Source organism: Capricornis sumatraensis, chromosome 15, assembly GCF_032405125.1.
Source record: "Capricornis sumatraensis isolate serow.1 chromosome 15, serow.2, whole genome shotgun sequence".
NCBI lineage: Eukaryota > Metazoa > Chordata > Mammalia > Artiodactyla > Bovidae > Capricornis > Capricornis sumatraensis.
Genome location: NC_091083.1, coordinates 74266941 through 74281648, shown reverse-complemented (window position 1 = coordinate 74281648; position 14708 = coordinate 74266941). Strand labels below are relative to the sequence as shown.

The 14708-nt window shown below is 44.0% G+C and overlaps 1 protein-coding gene and 1 non-coding gene across 2 annotated transcripts in view; one reads left to right on the top strand and one right to left on the bottom strand.

Annotated features, from left to right (window-relative positions):
* Positions 1-14708, top strand: part of PTPRT (protein tyrosine phosphatase receptor type T) — an 815678-nt gene that overhangs the window by 486173 nt on the left and 314797 nt on the right. The gene's annotated exons all lie outside the window — the stretch shown is intronic.
* On the bottom strand, positions 12639-12712 carry TRNAE-CUC (transfer RNA glutamic acid (anticodon CUC)). Its single transcript has one exon. It is a non-coding gene; the product is annotated as a tRNA-Glu (tRNA).

The window sequence follows — 14708 nt, the reverse complement described above, 5'->3', positions numbered from 1 at the left end:
ACTTCAGTCGTGTCCGACTCTGTGCAACCCCTTAGACGGCAGCCCACCAGGCTCCCCTGTCCCTGGGATTCTCCAGGCAAGAACACTGGAGTGGGTTGCCATTTCCTTCTCCAATGCACGAAAGTGAAAAGTCAAAGTGAAGTCGCTCAGTTGTGTCCGACCCTCAGCGACCCCATGGACTGCAGCCTACCAGGCTTCTCCATCCATGGAATTTTCCAGGCAAGAGTATTGGAGTGGGGTGCCATTGCCTTCTCCGGGAGCAATACTAGAGCTGATGAAAATGATCCAGTGAAAATGGAAAACTCAATCCATAAGGTGAACTTTACTGTTGAAACATCTTTTGGCAAGTGAGAGGGGTCTCACGCACCCGTGGTGCTGGCCTTAGATAGGGGCGAGGCCATTCTTCCAAATGGGAGGGGAGGCAGAGTATGGGCTGGTAAGTTGACCTATGCCATGGTTAGAGCGGTGGCACTTGCATTTTCTCAGTGAAGTAGGGAGCAGGATTATTAGCTAAGAGGGAGGAGAGCGTGGAGGTGGTGGTGGTTTGATGAGACTCTGTAAAGCAAAAAATGGTTTGAGAATCTAGGAAAGTGACTGGAATAAGAAATATCAAAGGATCTCCAGGAAATACCAAGGGATCACTTGAAGTTAGTGGACAGGGGTTATAATGAGACTAGTTAGCACAAGTCAGTTTTTTTCTCATTTCTGTTCAGCAGACTCAGAGTACAGGAGTAAAATGGAGGAAAAAAGGACAAGAACATTTGTAACATTTCTGCTGTCACTATTTATATCATCCTATCATCCTAACTCTAATGATTTTAGAGGATTCTGTAAAATGAACTCAACCTAATTTAGCCCATCTCTGCAACTTGGACATTTAGTTTCTCTGTTGCTCATTACCACAAGTAATGGTTCAGTGAATTCCCTTTTATATCAACTTTCGCTTGTATTTTCCATTCTTTCTCTGGAAAATGGTGTTGCTAAACAAACAGGATAAAAAGCAGGATATTGTCAGTGGCAAGTAACAGAAACTTAAACAGTTTCTGTTAAGTCACTTAAACAGTATGGAAATGTGTTCCATCCTATAACAAGGCATCCTGTGATAACTGAAGCTTTGGACTTGCCTTATTCATCACTTTAAAGCCATCACCACAGACTCAGAATTTTCTGCTCTGTCAGCTCCAGTGTGCCAGCTTTATCCCCAGGGTAGACCATCCTGATGGTCAGAAAATAGCCACCATGATCTCACACATCACATGTGGATATGACAATACCTGCGAGCAAATGTTCTTTTAATAAGTGAGCAAATGTTCCCAGAGGCTCATAGGAAACCTCTTCTCACATCTCATTGGACAGAACTTGCTCCCATGCCCATCTATAAGCTAGCCACTAGTGAAGGAAATAGTTTTCAAGATTAACAGATTATTCAGTATTTATCCCTGAAATGGGCATAGGGTCCCCTTTGCTGAGTTCATGGCCTTACAGAGAAGGGCAGATACCCAGCCAGCCAGTGTTTGCCGGAATGGAAGAGAAGGTAGAGAGGAAAAATAACACCTCATAGATAAGTGTGTTGTCTGTTTAGAAGATATGTATCTTTATGGTTTTTGAAATATTGTCAAATTTTGTATCGGTCTCGTACTCATTTTTTGTACTCATTTCAACTTTGAGTAGTTTATTTATTTTTTTAATGTCCCTCCATCGTTTGACAACAGGCCTGTCCTGCTGGGGACTCTGCAGTTTGCAAGAGTCTTCCCTGACTCTTCCAGTGGGATTCTGTTTATCTTCCCACCTTTACTTATCTGACACTTCGGAATGCAGTCAGTACTGGTGTAATGTGACTTACGTATTCCTAATTATCACTGCGCTATGCCAAGTTGCCCATTGAAAACCACACGGATTAATGGAACATTGGGATGAGGGATATAACACTCAAAAACTTTTCTCAATCACAAAAAAGAAACAAAAATCAAAGGAACCTAGTAAAAATAGGAGCATAGTTTTACACATGTGAAATGGTTATGAAATACACAACTGCTGCTATATATGTGATGCTTTACCTTGGAAAAGCTGCAGCTTTTGAGTTAATGGCAAGGTAGGGGAAGAGAAATTCATCTGAAATGAGAGGGAAAGTTGGAACAGCAGATGTGGCTGATAGCCTGTTGTGAACTAAGGACACAAGCTGGTATTTGAGGGCTGTGTGTGCATTTTGTGTATTTCTACCTGATTGGGTTCATTCAGATGCAGTTTTCTGCATCTCCTAGTGTTTTCTTATGCGTAATGACACAGAATCAAACACTCATGTGATGTTCACATTTCCCCCTGATACACAAGTCTGTATTTTTTATTATAAGTGTGATAGCAGAGCTGACTATACTGAGTTTTCCACCTGTGTCCCTTTTGATCCAGTTCCATCTACATCCCACCTCGTGAAAGTTCATCAGAGTTCTTCCCTACACGTGGATGGTGCCCTCTCCAAGTTTCCAGGCCCTGAACAGGCTTTTTGCTGTCCTTCTGTTGTGAAGCCCTGACTCTCTGGGAATATGAGGAAAGCTAAGCAACTGTGACTATGTTGCTGTTTTGCTAGAAACCAAACCTACTTCTGACTCTGTAGCATGTCTTGCCTTCCTATGCCAAGCCAAGTGACTGTAGGTTACCATAAAGTGACAGTTAATTTTTTTCAGATAAATAAGTGGGCTAAGATTATTTTTAACCAAGTGGATTTTTTTTAAAAAAAGGCTTCCAAAGAAAGATTAGTAAATGTCCTCTGCCAGAAGAAAATGTTGACCTATATTTTCTTATTAAAAAATATTATTTTATTTCCCCCCTTTTTCTTGATATATGCTAACAGCCCTCTTAGCGTTTAGGTCTTCAGTGGACTCACAGCTAGAACAGAGGGAGGTAACTGAGGCATTTCATGCAAGGGCTGAGAAGAGGTAGGGGAGGAAACGCTTGCATTAGAACCAAATGAGCGTAAGGAAGGTTGTCTCCGTCGGAATTCGCTGAAATGGAAGCCAGATAGGAGGAGAACCGTAGAGGCTGTTGGGATCAATGAGCTACGAGGGTAGAGAGGTGGCATCAGGTGTTAAGAGTGGGGTAGAGCCAGTGAGATGCAAGAGGGGATGGGCAGGTGGGGGAGGGCAGAATGTGGTGATCAGTGCAGGGTGTCCACTCTGGCCACCCCCCGTTAGGACAGGAAGAGCATAGCCCATGGGGCTCTGGGCAGTTCGTTGTTGACACATGTAGGACATCAGACCATGAAAGGCTCTCCTGCTGAGGAGCATCTAGACTGTAGCATCAATGATTAAGATGCTTATGCTCAGCATCTAGAAGAAATCCAATGGCATTTCATGAAGTGGCAGAGCATTTCAGTTGGGTTTCTACATGTATGACTTGCTCAGTGATACAGAGGCAAGGCATATCAGGTTTATTATACTTTAGTGAAATCAAATGAAACATCTCAACTTCCACCAGTGTGGCTTGGCAGCTCATCCACATCCATTTATCGTTTCCTTTCCCTCCTCCCATCCTGTAGGATCGTAAAAGAACCTTAGGGTGGCCCACTGGCTACAAGAAGGTCCAAGAAGGGGTCTGGTCCCTCTGGGTTGTCTCTGAGATCTGAGTCCTCAGATCTAGGTGGGTCCTCAGTGCCCTGGAACTATTGCTGGCAACATCCTTCCAGCTCACCAAGCTCAGGGACCGGGATACTGACCAGGGCTGAGGACACTGAAGCCACAGTGCTCGGCGCTCACCCTCTCGCCACCCTACCATTAGGGGAGCATGTCTGTGTCTGTGAGGCTCAGACAGTCCTGCTCCAGCCTTCCAGGCTTCTGTACTTGCGTTCAGGCTCAAACCACACCCCTCTCCACTTCCTGCTGCAGCGCAGAAGCATCCTCCTCCCTGTCTGTGAAGTGTAATTGAGGGGTATTAAATAGAAACTTTTCATTCCTCCCTGGTTGAGGGAGTGCTGAACTCAATCAAAAGGACAGTTTTTCTTTTAAAGAGTTCATAGTAACCGTCTTCTCTTTCCTTTGTCCCAAACCCAAATACCTCTTCATTTATACATAAGACACCCCACTATATATTTTTCCATTTATTTATAACTGTGATCCTTAAAAGTGATATTATTCTTACTTTAAATGTAATAGAGCTCAGTAGATTACTCATGGTCAATTACAATGCAAGAGTAATTTTAAATTAAAAAAAGTTTTCATACTCAAGGATGACTTTTCTTACCCCTGCCTGGCAACTTCCTGGTCAGCCCTTGAGGTAATCCCTTTGGTTAACTTTTTCCCATGTTAAGCAACAAATATCTTTTATCTGACACAGTTGATGAAGGCTGGAAATTTGAGAGTCCCTTGGCTGAGTGGTTCTGACTCAGGGGTCATGCTGTTGCAATCTAGGTGTCAGAGGGGCTGGATCATCTGAAGGCTTTACTGGGGCTTGGAGGATGTGTTTTCAAAATGATGCCCTCACATGGGTTTAAGAAAGAGACCTCAGTTAAGGTAATCACATGGACCTCTTCTCACCACATGGCAGGTAGATTCCACCAGAGCAAATGATGCAAGAAAGAGAGAAATCACAGTATATTTTATGACCTAGCCTTGGAGGTGGGAGGGGACCACACATGGGTGTGATTACCTGGGGGTAGAGTCCACTGGGGGCCAACTTACAAGCTGACTATCTCAAGGTGTTTATTTTGGTTCATTTTAGTACCATATGTATCTGCAGCACCAGAGTGAAAAATGATTCCTGGTTTGTATTTTTAATTTAAGTATCAATCAATTTATATTTTCCATTAATTTTTCCAACTGAAGTGGTGGAGATGTGGATAATTTCAGAGGCACAACCCACTGATTAATTTCATTCCTTCTTTCATTATGCACTGGCTCATTCATCAACCCTTTATTGATCCCCTACTATGTGCCGCTGTAGTAGCTGGCTGGATACAATGAGTAGGTAAACAAATGCTCTCCCAGCTCTCTTAGAGCTGTCAGTCAAGCAGGGGAGAAAGCCATTAGACGAGAATCACACAAATGAATAGATAACTACAAAATGGGATGAGTGCTGTGAAACAAGGGTAGAAGTTGCTATACCTGTCATGGGGATCTGATTTAGTTTGAAAGTCATGAAAGGGCCTACAGAGGGTTTTTTGACCTCAGAACAATTGACGCTTTGGACTGGATAATTCTTTGTTGTGGGGATTATCCTGTGCATTGTAGGATGTTAGCAGCACTCCTGACCTCCATCTGCTGCATGCCCTCCACTGCTCCCCAGGTTGTGATAACCAAAAATGGCTCCAGACATTTCCAAATGGGGCTTCCCAGGTGGCTCAGTGGTAAAGAATCCTCCTGCCAATGCAGGAAATGTGGGTTTGATCCCTGGGTGGGGAAGCTCCCCTGGAGAAGGAAATGGCAACCCACTCCAGTATTCTTGCTTGGAAAACCCCATGAACAGAGTAGCCTGGCAGGCTGTTACAGTTAGTGGGGTCACAAAGAGTCAGACATGACTTAGTGACTAAACGATAGAAAAAACAATTTCCAAATGTTCCCTAGGGACAAAATTTTCTTCAGTTAAGAACCACTGGCTTATAGGAAGTTTCCAGATGAAAGATCTGGAGAGAGGGGGACATTTCAGGAGGAAGAATGAAGATGTTAGTGAGATTTTTTTTTTTTTAATGTTAACAGATTTTTCCAAATAATAAAACCAAAACACTCTATTTTCTTAATTTTAATTTTCAAGTTTAAATTTTGATCAGACTCCTGTATGATTTGCTGGTGCCCCTTTAATCAGAAATTCACACTCTGTAGCCAGCCTGCTTGTGCTGAATCAGGTATCCCCATATAATTACCCAGGAAAAAAACAGGTCTGGCCTGAAGCTCTCTTCCAAAATGTATTTTAACTTATTGAATCTCTGGGCTAGCTAAAGTTGTTTGGCCTTCAGCCTGCTGGTTTATACCACTGCCCGGAGCAGAGGATTATCACTCAGAAATACATGGTCTCACTTTTATTGGAAAGATATTTATAGGTACTGCTTACACTCTATATGAATATGTTTAATGTGGAAAGAGTATATAACCAGGCCGGGTATAAAGTCAGATTATTTTCACCAAGACTTGGCTTATTGCAATTCTGAACAGACAAGAATTAGCTTTGTGCTTAGAATCCTGAAATCTTGAGTGAAAAAGGAACTTAGGGGAATCTTATGAGAGAAGTGTGATGTGTGAAACAGACACGTCTGGGCTCGATTTGGCTTCACCTTTATGATCCTGAACCCATAACATAGCTTCAATTTTCTCATGCGTAATGAAGATAATAATTCTTACCTTGCAGGTCTCTTATGAAGGTATAGAAGATCATGGCAATGTCTGGCATCCAAAGATGTTCAATAAATGAAATGTCCCTCATTTCCTTTAGATTGTCCAGAAGACAGATAATCCCATTTGATGATGAAAATGCAGCCAGTATCACACGCTAACAAAATTTCTTCTTCTTCAAGAATTCTTCTAATTATTCCTAGTATGACATAATATCCTCTCGAGAGACATCCCCAAGAGACAGTCCCCCAGAAATCCGGGAACTAGCCTATGCTAAGTTCTTCCCTCACTTTCCAAATCCATAGACTCATATTCCCCCAGTGTTACCTCCGTGTTTTAGTTAAGCCCATCATAATTTATTGTTGGGACTCTTGTAGTGACTTTCTAGTTACACTATAGCTATGGATGAAGTCTAGTCATATCTCCCCTTGATTGCTTTTATTGGTCCCTTAGGCTCCAAAGTGGGATTCGTTGAAGCTTCAAAACGGGATTCTGGCTTACCTCTCCAGTCTCATCTCTCTTAGGCCCTACCTTTCATCCTGTTTTCTGACTATGCCAATCTTCTGACAGAGCCCTACGTGCTCTTTCATACCCTCATGCCATTTTAGATCTTGTTTCCTTGGGTAGAGAGTCATCCCTCTCCCATCCTTGTCTACCCCTCAGAGTATTACTGAATCATCATCCAGGACTAGCCACCTGCTATAGCATCTTTTGACCTCCCGCTGGCCTCCTTCTCTACTCCATCACCTCTTTGGTTTGACACAACCTTGGGTACATTTCTCCTCTGATGTGTGCCACACCTCATTGGTTTAAGCATTTGTTTACAGATCTGTCTTCTTCACCGGAGCATGAATTACTAAAAAGCAAGACTCGTATCTTATTAACCTTTGTGTTCCCTGCTGTTATCACTGACCCTGTCCAGGCCCGTGTTCCATAAGCATGTGATGAATGAATCTACATTCAGCTTGGATCCCTACCACGATGCGAACTCACAGCATTTCAAGGCAGCAACCTAATTTTGACCCTGTGCCTTGTGTCAAGCTCAGATGGATACATCCTCCATCTTTATTGCCATATATATCTCTCTACCCGCCTCCACCCATTGGTCTTAGTTAGAAAGAAGACAGATAATCCCTTTTGATTATTAAAATGCAGCCAGTATCACACACTAACAAAATTTCTTCTTCTTCAAGAATTCTTCTAATTATTCCTGGTGTGACATAATGTCCACATTCCTCATCTTATCTCCCTGATCGGGATCTCTTGTGATTATTGTGTCTGGAACTAAACTCATAATGCTTGATGGATTCAGACAGCATGGAGAGCTTTTGTCCTAAACAAGATTTTGTGGCAAGCAGAGGATAAAATGAAATATGTTTGCATTTATTTCAATATTTTTCTGTAATAGTTGTAACAGTAGCTAACATTATGGAGTTCTTACCACATACCAAACACTGCAGAACCAAAGGTGTAAGATGGGTTAGCTTTTCTTTAGCCCCTCAGCTTGACTGTTTAACTATCTCGTCCTCTCAGATACACCAGGAGCTCCCTGGTGAGTCATTGCTTCAAGGTCATCAACCAGGGTGGTGCAAACAAAAGGGTTAGTTTTTGTCTAATAGTTTAGGAACATCCTTCTACCCATCTGGCAAAAATAAAACTGCATGAGCTCACGGTGTTTACAGTCACTTGAGCCACCATAGCACCCAGACAAGGCACTGAGGGAACCAGAATGTGTGCAGCCTTGAAAAATCACTGCTGAATGCATCACTCAGGGGTCACTCAGGTTAGAGACACCCTGTTCCTTTTCTCCCCTGGGGCTCCTTTGGTTTCCAGAATACATAGCTCATTTCAGATATCCTGTGCTCCATCCAAATTGATAGTATTTTAAACCACACAACTTTAATTATACTTAAAATCATTCACATGTATTGAGTGCATCTTAGACACTGCGGATTGCATTTCACTCTTCACATGCATGATCTTGCCTAGTCCTCCCAACTACCTACAGACAGATACATTTTTCCATCAAGGAAACTGAAGTTCAGGGACCTTAATTCACTTGACCCAATACACAGAGTTTATCCTTAGCAGAGAGTTGGAATTTGGACCTGGACACAACTCCAGTGCTCAGACTCCTAAACTTCATACACACTTCCTCCTAAGTCAGTTTATTCTCATTCTAAAGGGATAGGCAGAGGTATATACTAAAGGGATATGCAACTGGAAGCCTCTGCTGAGGAAAAATTTCAAGAATACCTGTAGGTGAGACCATTTACACATGGTGGGTATGAGGACAAGACAGCTGGAACAGCAGTTACTTTCCTGTGGGATTTCATCTGGGTGCCATACCCATACCCTCGGGTCCCTCTTCTACCCACCATGGTATCCCCCCGTCCCTTCACTCTACCACTGTTTATATACTTGTTTGCCATTATATGTGACATCATTTATTCCACCTTGTCCCCCATTTGCAACTTCTTCCTAAGCTCTAGAAACATCATTTGTCCTCTCACCTTTGCCCCTAGATGTTGTTGTTTGGTCGCTCAGTCGTGTCCAACTCTTTGCTACCCCATGGACTGCAGCACACCAGGCTTCCCTGTCCCTCACCATTTCCCAGAGCTTACTCAAACTCATGTCCTTTGAGTCGGTGATGCCATCCAACCATCTCATCCTCTGTTGTCCCCTTCTCATCCTGCCTTCAATCTTTTCCAGCATCAGGGTCTTTTCCAATGAGTCAGCTCTTTGCATCAGGTGGCCAACGTATTGGAGCTTCAGTATCAGTCCTTCCAATGAATGTTCAGGGTTGATTTCCTTTAGGATTGACTGGTTGGATCTCCTTTCTGTCTGAGGGACTCTCAAGAGTCTTCTCCAACACCACAATACAAAAGCATCAATTCTTTGTCGCTCCTGAGTCCCTCCTTTTCCTGGATAGACCTGGCTCTCTCACCCCCATGGCTCTCTCCACCTGGACCAGGCAATCTGTCCTGCTGAAATCCACTTCTTATATCGCAGTCCCAGGGTTGCTTTACCTTTTCAAAGGACCATGAGAAATATTGCCAAGGGACCAGAAGTAGCCCACCAATGGCGTACTCGTGCAGAAGGCAATGTGGACCTCTGCAATCAGAAACATTCTGATGCTTTAGAACACACGTCAGTCCAAAACTACAGAAAACCGCTTCTCCTAGTCAGAAAATATCCCTGAATCCCAGCCCCCAAGCAAAGGCCAACTCAGGCCCAGAGTCCATCAAAACTTCAATTTTATCAAAGTCTCCTCTATAAGATGCCATTTTTATATGCTATTAAAAAAGCACAATGCAGCTCGCCAGTAAAATCATTTGCAATAACAGCCCATTAAAAGCTTTCCTTTAATATGGAACTTTCTAATTAATGTAAATGGGGTGCAAAGCTTGGAAAAGCCAAGTTGATTCTAATGTTCAGGAAGTAGGTAAAATGGGAAAAGGGTCTTATTTTTCATTAGGAGTCTATTAGAGAATCTAATGAAATCTTTATGGCTTGGATGTATTACCAAAAAAGTTACAATTGCTTTGTTTCCTGCCTCATTTCTCTGCTGCCTTCCTCTATAAATATTGCTATGCTACACATTAGACTTGGGAAAATAGAATTCTGCATGGATTTTGTGTCTGACTCTTCTCCGGTTCTCTGAGTATTGGAGGTAGAAGGGAGCACAATAATGATTAGCTCTAGTCTCCAGATTTCTAAGTTGGAGACTGAAACCCAGAGAGAGGTGAAGACTTCCCTAGCTACTGACTTTCTCCTCCCTTCCTCTTTCCCTCCTGCCTTCCCTTCCACGACCTCTCCTTTCCTCCTCCTCTCACTGAAGTATTAGTCAGGTTAGGCTGGATTATGCTGTAGTAATAAAAAACCCCATAGATCGAAAGTGCAAACATCTAACATCTTTCAGCCTTACGGTACAGGAGAACGTCTGCTCGTCGCCTCTCTCCTGCACTGCCTGTCCACGATGGGTCCGCTGGGGAGCAGAGTTCCTCAGAGACCCAAAATGATGGAGCAGAGGCGTTTGGGGACCATCCTGTCAGCAGGAGAAGGGAAAGTGGGCTCTGGCTCTTAAAGCCTCTACCTGGATATAACAGGTGACTTCCTCTCACGTTTCATTGTCCAATATCAATTGTAACTTCAAAGGGTTATCCTCCAATGAATCTGAAAGCTGCTCCCATGAGCCAACTCGCAGAATAACCTGTGATATCAAGATGAATGAGAGATAGACGAGCTCAGAGTTCAGTAGGAGAACCAGAAAGCAAACACATTCAAGTCGGAGCGTGGTGAGAGGTGTGGAGTCTGGGGACCAGCTAGGCTCACGCTCTGCTTTGCCAGCCTTCTCATGGGACTAGCTTGTTGAGTAACAACCTTCCTTTTTCTTATTGGAGTCCAATATCCAGGAGGAAAAGTCATGCCCAAAGGCTGTTCCCCAGGTACCTGTCCTCAGTTTATAGACCCTCCTCCTTCCTTAGAAGAAGGATAACCATCTGAAACCAACCAGCCCAGGCAGGCCTGAGACTCAGGGAAGCGAGGAGCCCAGGGAAGGAAGGCCCGGGTTCCCAGGTATCGTCAGGCCCCCAACATCATCACAGTCTGCTGTGTGGTACCTTGTTGCCTCTCAGTGCAGGACGTGGGTCATCTTAGAGGGCAGAGCTCTGTCACCTGGGGGAGAAAGAGTGATTTAGAGCAGGGACCTGGAGAGGGTAGGGGTACCTGAGGCAGGAACTCAGCAGATGGCAACCTTGAAGGTGAAGTCTCTCCCTTAATAAGACTGAAGTTAGCAATGTGGCCCCAAACCTTTCTGCTGAAGCTGGACTTAAGTTCTTAGAGGACTGCTGACCACACAGGCTGACCCTCCAGGCCTTGGGCAGGGTTGGGCAGTGGAACTCAGGGGAGCAAAGGATTAAACCTTAGGAAGCAAGGGAGTCCTTGGCTTCGATGGGTGTCTGGTGCCACAGGCCTTTTAAGGCCCAGGCAGAATGTTCTGGCTAACTTCATAATCACGTTCCAATCAGCCTTACAGAACTGTGAAATTGATTATCCTGCTGATCTCACACAAGCTTTAGAGCAAGGCAGGGGCAGGGGGCACCTTGATTCTTTGTTGAGTCCATACACTGATTTGAGGAGACTTTAGCTTTTCCACCCATCCCCAAGAGGAAGAGAGTTCAAATTACCTTGAAATTACAATTTAGGACCATCAAGCCTTGGCTAGTCTGTTTCATTTTCCCAATCACCCAGCTGGGGCAAGGGCCAAGAAGGCAGATGCCTGGCATACTAACTCCTCTTCAGATGCCTAAAGAGGCGGTGAGTGAGCATGAGCTCAGGGTGCCCTACTTGGGCTTAGGCAGCTGCAGGAGCAGCAGAGTGAGAGGGTCTAGGAAGCATGGCTGTGGGCACCCAAATCTGGGTCTGGTGGTACTAGGTCTCCCCACAAGATTGTAAGTGGGGTGTCAGAGTCAACTGAATTGAATACAGTTGTTCTTCGTTTTCATCTTGTCTTGAAATAGTTGGGATTTTTTATATTGCTGTAGGGAAAGGAATAGAACTTGGTAACATGTGTTTTATCAGCCTGGGGGTTCAGGGAACTCTTCTGCAACACAGGAGCCTTACATGGGTCTTGAACAATGACCAGGAATCAGTCAGTTGGAGGAAAATGGGAAGTCCACTAAAGATGAAGAGGCACAATGTGCCAAAGCCCAGAGACACTTTACCAGAACAAGAAGAGTGAGGGAAGGAACGGTGGGCACAAGACTAGGGAGGTTTGACAACCTGAAGATCAGCGGCAAAAGCTTTGTAGGTTAAAAATGAAATGTGGGATTCCAGATGGAAAAGTGGAGGTGTGGATGGCATAGCAGAGCTCAAAATGTGGAGTGGCCATCACAGAGGCTTGATGGGGCAAGTTGACTTAATATCACATCTGTCAACTCATGTCTGGACTTCACAAGGAATTTCTTTTTCCTCTACATTTCCTACTTAATTATTAAGCAGTGACAGTCTTATTATAATGGCTGGTGGGTAGTGAGTGCTTTTTACACATGAGGACTAGTCTAAGAGTTTTTTGTGAATTATGTAATCTTCTCACTGTCCTGTGAAGTGAATATCATTAGTATCCCCATTGTGAAACCAAGTCTCAGTGAGTTAATAAATTTGCAGAGGGTCCTAGAGCCTGTAAGTGGTGTGTTTGATATCCAAGCCTGAAGCTTGAGCCTATAACTTAATCATTATACTGTGATGCCTCCTGCTATATTTTTTCTTTAATGTTTATTAATTTGGTGGTTCCAGGTCTTAATTGTTGCGTGTGGGGTCCAGTTCCCTGACCAGGGATTGAACCTGGGCCCCCTGCGTTGAGAGCACAGAGTCTTAGCCACTGGACCATCAGGGGAAGTCCTGCCTCCTGTGATCTTGAGGAAGTAGAACCCACCCAATCCTACCTTCATTTAACAGATACCCACTAGGTGATATTATACAACAGGCTTATTGCTAAGTGTTGGGAGGACGCGGCTGAGCAAGATGGCAGGTCGTGTCATCACATGGAGTGTCAGCCTAGTGGGGAGACAGAAAATTGGTGAATAGTCAATCATCAAGAGAATATCAGATTGCAAAGAAAAAGTAAAATAGGGCACCCAGAGATAAAATACCAGGGCTTGAAGGAATCTTCAATGCCATGTGAAGGAGTGGAAGCCAAGAAGAGTGATCTTCTCAGAGCCGAATGGTAAATTGGCAGCAGGGTTGAGAAAAGAATCCCAGACCCCTAAGATATTCACTAGCTAAGTTTCTCATTCCTACTCTGTACCTCCTGCTGTTCTAGGTAACAGAACCAGACAGCCAAGGTCCCTCCCCTTTGGATCACATTCTTTCCCCTGTGCTCTGCTTACCTGAAAGTTTGCAGCACACACTTTTATTTCATCAGTTGTCAACTCTACTGAAAAATGTCCTCCGTTTAATTTCTCCTACGCTCAGCTCATGGCAGGAAAATCTGAATAAGGGTATTCCGTTCTCTGTATGGCCCAGATTCCCTGCCACGAGTAAAGCATTTGGAGAACTAAGGGCCAGGGGCTTATCCCTTCCTCCAGCTTCCCAAAAAGGAGAGATCTTTAATGATTATATACACTTTTTTTTTCTTACCTGCCACACCCCCGGGAGAAATACCAATAACCTCAGATATGCAGATGACACCACTCTTAGGGCAGAAAGTGAAGAGGAACTAAAAAGCCTCTTGATGAAAGTGAAAGAGGAGAGTGAAAAAGTTGGCTTAAAGCTCAACATTCAGAAAACGAAGATCATGGCATCCGGTCCCATCACTTCATGGGAAATAGATGGGGAAACAGTGGAAACAGTGTCAGACTTTATTTTTGGGGGGCTCCAAAATCACTGCAGATGGTGACTGCAGCCATGAAATTAAAAGACGCTTACTCCTTGGAAGAAAAGTTATGACCAACCTAGATAGTATATTCAAAAGCAGAGACATTACTTTGCCGACTAAGGTCCGTCTAGTCAAGGCTATGGTTTTTCCAGTGGTCATGTATGGATGTGAGAGTTGGACTGTGAAGAAGGCTGAGCGCTGAAGAATTGATGCTTTTGAACTGTGGTGTTGGAGAAGACTCTTGAGAGTCCCTTGGACTGCAAGGAGATCCAACCAGTCCATTCTGAAGGAGATCAGCGCTGGGATTTCTTTGGAAGGAATGATGCTGAAGCTGAAACTCCAGTACTTTGGCCACCTCATGCGAAGAGTTGACTCATTGGAAAAGACTCTGATGCTGGGCGGGTTTGGGGGCAGGAGGAGAAGGGGACGACCGAGGATGAGATGGCTGGATGTCATCACTGACTCGATGGATGTGAGTCTGAGTAAACTCTGGGAGTTGGTGATGGACAGGGAGGCCTGGCGTGCTGCAATTCATGGGGTCGGAAAGAGTCGGACACAACTGAGCGACTGAACTGAACTGAACATTATTCCTTTGAGGGAATTAACAAATACAGTGTTGATTATCTTTCTTGAATAGGAAAACAGAAAAAGGGTAAGGTGCAGAAGACCAAAAGGACTTTGGCTAATACTTCAAAGCTTTCCCCTCATGTGTATGATCACTTTTCCTTCCCTTCTCTTCTGTTCAGACAAGGAATAAGGCACTGAACCTGGGCTGTGACTATAGCCTCCCAGATTCCCTGAAAAGGTCCCCCAGCTCTTAAGACTCCATCGGGCAAACAGCCAAGGCCAAAAATAAGAGATTCCTGTACATCAAATTCCTACTGGTATGGTGCTGGTAAAGCAAACTTCTTTGGCTAGGGAATAATTCATGTCCTGTTTCTAAGAGCTTGGTCCCTTTTCCTTCACCTTGACCTTTCCTTTGTATATACAAATTTAAACCCCACAACCACCTTAGA